Here is a 5,776-nt window from a genome sequence, read left to right as displayed (position 1 = left end):
TGAACTCTGAACTCTGAACTGTGCTGGAGCAAGGCAAAATTAATGTCCGCTCCACACCTGAATATCGCCACAAACCTGGGAAGATATCGTTGCTCGTTACTCGCCCTTTGTTCAAAATTGTGTTTATTCCTACGTAGTCACTAAGAAAGAATCAGTAAACATGTTTTTAGTTTTCCACTAATTTCAGTGAAATACAAATTAACTGTTAGAGAAATTGAACAAGGACACACACACACACACACACACACACACACACACACACACACACACTCACACACACACACACACACACACACACACACACACACACACACAATAAAACAAAACAGATAACGGACACAATTACGTTTTAAAATCAAGCTCTTTATACACTGATACATGTTTATCATAGATTTACGCTAGCAGATAACTCTATGACTTATACACATTTGCTTAGTCATTTGCTTAGTAGGTCTATCTGATTTTGAAAATATACAGAATAATACTTTACAATGCAGATACACGTATAATCTTTTTTTTTTTTTGATCGCTCTTGTAAAAAACAAAAACAGACTTACCCTCTTTAAGGAAAGATTCTAAAAGTTTCACTTTTGTTTATTTTTATCTCGTAGTATTATATGTGCCTAAGATGGAAAGAGTACAAAGGATCCCATGGCTTGTTCTGGGTTGCAATTGAATTATAATTTCCATAATTGAACTGAGTGAAAAGATTAAAATACAAAAATGTATATAAAGGGGAGCCCTGCATAAAAATAAATAAAAAGTTAAAAGAGCGATCTTCCTTACAAGTACAAAGTACAAATCAGCAAATGTTATTTATTTGCATTTAATAACTCTGGACTACTAGATATAAGATTCTAAATCTAACAGAGAATATTTATAGAATTTTATCTTGTACTATCTTTGATATAAAGGAGGAATTAATCGACGAACGATACACCTTGTTCCTAATCGATTTTTATAAGAATCGAAAATCAATGACTGTAGCAAAGATAGTACAAGACAAGATGGGTCACTCAGCCTGAAAAGTGTCCGCAGGAAGTATGCTCTTTGCTTCAGATGGCGCTGCAGTCTGTTTTGAAGCTCTCTTTCGTTTTTCCAGAAGAAGAATAGGAATAGCACTTCCTTGCGTGCGCAGATCGACTGCTGTTCATCAGCAGTTCGGGTACGTTCAGTGCGGAGTTTTAGTTTTTTTTAATTTTAATGACCTCTCGCCCTTCATTCTAAAGTCAAATTAAACGAAGAAAACCATCTCCTTTTCCTCCGGAAGAGGTTTTTTGTCAGCGTAACCATTTTAAAAAAGCGTTCTTCCGAAATTTATCCCAAAACTTGCTAGTTTCACTTTGATTTTTTAAAACTCAAGTAGGGTAACTCTGTTCGCAAAGAGTGCGCTTTTGTGAAGAGGGCGCCACCAAATTCTGAGGACACTTTTTTAATTGGCTCAAAGAGAGAAGTGGCCCATCTTGTCTTGTACTATCTTTGACTGTAGCAATGCATACTGCACAGACATAACATTGACTGTAGAGAAACAAGCCAGAAAAGGGTATCACAAATTTAAGCCTTTACTTGTAGTACTTATACTTTTCACAAATAACGACTTATGTGTTTATATACTATGTCATTTTTTAGCTCAGTTACTCAAATTTAGATCACATTTCTCACAAAACTTGCTTTAATCGTTCCTCGAACTCGTTGTAGCGAGTTTTCTATCTTGGTCGAGTACACCCCGCCCTTTATGAGTGTGTAGTGTGTACCATAACAACAAGATGGCGGAAGAGCCAGTGCGAAAAAGAAAACTGCGAACATAATTTCTGGTAAACGATGTGCCCTTGAAGTTTTGAAGAAGTAAGTTTTAAATTAAATATGTACCTTTGTTGATATCCGAGCATATTGTGCCCAGAATCTAGCAGTCTAGCCGTACTTATCTTAGGCCCTATTTACATTAGAAAACAGGAGGTTTAAAATACATGCACTGTCATTAAGGCATTAAGTAAGGCAACCTGGTTTTGTCTCAAATACAAATACTTCAGGTACTGCACACTAAAAATGTATATTTACAATTCAGTAGGCCTATTTTTTGTAAATGGTCAGTCTAGCCATCATATTAAGAATGGCCACCTCTATTCTCACCCGGGATGAGAATAGTGCAGGCGAGTCTTTTGGCTATTTTCACCCGGTGCGCGTTTACCGTTATAGCCTAGATCTAGGCCAACAAATTTTGCTTTCACCCTAAACCACAGAATTCTACACTGTGATAACAGAAAAATTGTAGAATTCTGTGCCTTGAACAAACGTTCCATTACAACTGTAGCCTACTAAAAGCGTACAATTTTGTCTGTGACTGTGGGCAGTGGAGAGAGAGAGAAAGAGAGAGAGAGAGGAGTAGCGCGAGAACTTCCGGTCAAAACAAAATGGCGACCCGCGTTGTTCGGCTCGATTCGAAAAGTTAAATAGCCGTAGCATCATTGTAGACAACCAAATTAATTTACTTTTGTGTTTTAACGTCATTTTTTAACTTTGTTTTGGTCAATTTGATCGTCCACACCGATAGACAGTATTCAGAAAGAGACAGAGAGAGAGAGAGAGGGGGAGGAGTAGATCTTAGGAGAACTTCCGGTCAAAACAAAATGGCGACCCGCGTAGTTCGGCTCGATTCGAACAGTGAAATAACCATAGCATCTTTGAAGACGATCAAATTAGCTTACTTTTGTGCTATAACGTAATTTTTTCTTGGCTTTTATCAATTTGATCATCCACACCGATAGACAGTATTCCAAAATGAGGAAAAGCAGGTCTTGTTTCGCACCGGGTGAGAATAGCCTACGCTGGCAAGTCTCACCCGGGGTGAGAGGTAGATCGTTTTTCTATTCTCACCCCGGATGAGAATAGCCACTTCCATTAAGAATAAGTACGGCTAGACTGTAAGTCTAGCTGTACTTAAGTACGGCCAAAGATAGCACAAGACAAGATGGGTCACTCAGCCTGAAAAGTGTCCGCAGGAAGTATGCTCTTTGCTTCAGATGGCGCTGTAGTCTGTTTTGAAGCTTTCTTTCGTTTTTCCAGAAGAAGAATAGGAATAGCACTTCCTTGCGTGCGCAGATCGACTGCTGTTCATCAGCAATCAGCAGTTCGGGTACATTCAGTGCGGAGTTTTAGTTTTAAAAAATTTTAATGACCTCTCGCCCTTCATTCTAAAGTCAAATTAAACGAAGAAAACCATCTCCTTTTCCTCCGGAAGAGGTTTTTTGTCAGCGTAACCATTTTAAAAAAGCGTTCTTCCGAAATTTATCCCAAAACTTGCTAGTTTCACTTTGATTTTTTAAAACTCAAGTAGGGTAACTCTGTTCGCAAAGAGTGCGCTTTTGTGAAGAGGGCGCCACCAAATTCTGAGGACACTTTTTTAATTGGCTCAAAGAGAGAAGTGGCCCATCTTGTCTTGTACTATCTTTGGTACGGCTAGACAGTGAGTCTAGCCGTGCTTAAGTACGGCTAGACTGCCAGTCTAGCCGTCATTAAGTACGGCTAGCCTCTTCCAAATTTTTACTTTCACTCCCGCACACAGATGCACTGTTTCAGGGGTCAAACTGCAGTACTGTTTGCTGCAGATCACACATAAAGCCACTAAAACTGTCGCAAATCAATTATTTTCAAGACAATTTGGAATCTAACTAAAATATCAAATTATGGGTAAAACCCCCCCGATTGGTCCAAAAAAGTCAAAGCATGTCTATCTCGGTTAAAAACAATCAAATATTTCAAAAACTATTAATTTGCGACGGAAATGAAGTTGATATTCGTGTTCAACGCATCAATATTTAGTAGAAAATAGACAACTGGTAGCTGAGTGTGAGACGGGAGGGAAAGTAAAAAAATACCGTAAGTTAATGTGTCGTGTCTAGATCTAGATTCTAGATCTAGATCTAGATCTAGAATAGATAGATCTATAAGATCTAGAAATCTAGTCTAGATCTAGATCTAGATCTAGAATAAATTAAAATTTTATTTATTAAAATTAATTTATTGCGTTCGTCCACATAGAGATCTAGGTCATAGTGTAGATCTAGGCCTATAATGTGCCTGTACAGTCAAACCTGTGTAAGACGGCCACCCATTGTCAAGGAGAAAAGTGGCCGTATAAGACAGGTGGCCGTCTTAGGCAGGACTGATCTAGATAAAGAAAACAAACCATTCCCATCTGAGGTCCCAATCGAAAGTATCCCCATTATGTTGTCTTTGTTGGTGTTGTTGTTGTTGGTTTGTATTTCGTTTGTAATTTTTATTTTGTCGCTGATTTTGCACAAGAGTGACAATAAAACTAAATGTATCAGACAAGGAAGACCGAGTGCCATGTTAAAACAAACACATGGGTCGCCACCACTCGGAGAACGAGCGACGCTTCTGTCACTCGTTCATGTTGACGTCCATTGTTACTTTGTTACAGACTGAGTAAACAGTGACCACTCATCTCACTTACGGTTTTATTTGTGTATGCGTTCTGGGCGGGGCTTATGGGTTATGAGGGATCACACGCTTACCTCACCAGCAGCTGAAAATTGGTAGCTATTGGTCCACAATGGGAGGGGCCTATGCAACATGATCGGTTGGAGAGACTACCGAACAACAACGACAGGTGATTGAATTATGACGGCTCGTCCACAACGCCAGGGGCCAATGCATAATTTATGACAAAACGTAATGGAGTCACTAAGGTGGCCGTCTAAGACAGGTGTTATTGCTTAGTATGATAGGGGTTGTGTGTTAAAATATGGTGGCCGCGGCCGCGTTGGACAGGTACCCGTTTTACACAGTTAAATTATACAGAAAAAGCGCAAGGGGGGAAATGGAAAGTGGCCGTTTGTACAGGTGGCTGTCTTATAGAGGTGGCAGTCAGGGCAGGTTCGACTGTATATTTCTTGTGACAACTTGTGACACTTTTTGAGTGTGTGTGTGTTTGTGTGTACGTGTGTGTGTGTGTGTGAGTGAGCGTTTCGCCGTTTGTGTGCGTTTGTATGTGTTTGTGTGTGTGTGTGTGTGTAGGTCTGTCATGTGCTATTATGATTAGAGAGGATGTTGCACATGTTAGGGACATGTGCACGATAGTGATGCAGTCGAGGGGAGCACAGATAATTTTATTATGATAATATAATTTGAATAAGCTTTACAACTTGACACAGATAGCTCAAACAATGCCAGTCTCAAACTGATCTCAGACATTTTCTATGTATTGGAAGCAATGACTATCCATGAATAATTTTGCAAGTATTTTTGCGAGTATTGTTGAACAGCTCATCTTGAAAGTCGAAAAGGTCAATCAAATTTTTCCTTACAGTTAGTTGTTTTGAAGTCAAATTGCTCTGTGTGCACACTGGAAAACAAACACCCTCGATCATCATCATCAAGAGTATCAGGTATATGAGCCCTTGCTCACCCTCACAATGAATTAACACACTGTACAAACTGCTGGTATGGAGACGCATCATCACACATTACCACTGTGACCTTAACTCGGATCTCCCGCAAACTACTCCCAGTGGCTCATGATCATGAACGCTGTGCTAGTGAGATGCTGGCAGTTGCTCGGGCACATTCCTTTTCGATGACTTTGCGTCAAACTTTTGCCAAAAACAGGTAAAACTATCAAAATAAATTCTCTTGTTTTGATTTAATGACCAATTTTGTGCAAAAATTAAAGCAAAAGAAAGCCCCAGGACCAGACAAAATACACAACGAAATGCTGTGCAACCTTGGTGATAAAGGAAAAAATGTCATACGCCGC

General features: G+C 39.4%; 1 protein-coding gene across 1 annotated transcript in view; it reads left to right on the top strand.

Annotated features, from left to right (window-relative positions):
- The first annotated feature begins 1,725 nt into the window (after nucleotides 1-1,725).
- LOC101851902 (inversin) overlaps nucleotides 1,726-5,776 on the top strand; it is a 78,136-nt gene continuing 74,085 nt past the window's right edge. Inside the window, exon 1 of the mRNA XM_013089635.2 lies at nucleotides 1,726-1,845. The gene's annotated coding sequence lies outside the window, so the exon portion shown is untranslated. The remainder of the gene's footprint in view (nucleotides 1,846-5,776) is intronic.

The sequence above is a fragment of the Aplysia californica genome, unplaced genomic scaffold (assembly GCF_000002075.1).
Source record: "Aplysia californica isolate F4 #8 unplaced genomic scaffold, AplCal3.0 scaffold01003, whole genome shotgun sequence".
NCBI classification, from domain to species: domain Eukaryota; kingdom Metazoa; phylum Mollusca; class Gastropoda; order Aplysiida; family Aplysiidae; genus Aplysia; species Aplysia californica.
The sequence above is the reverse complement of the archived record's forward strand: the minus strand, read 5'-3'. Positions and strand labels throughout refer to the sequence as shown.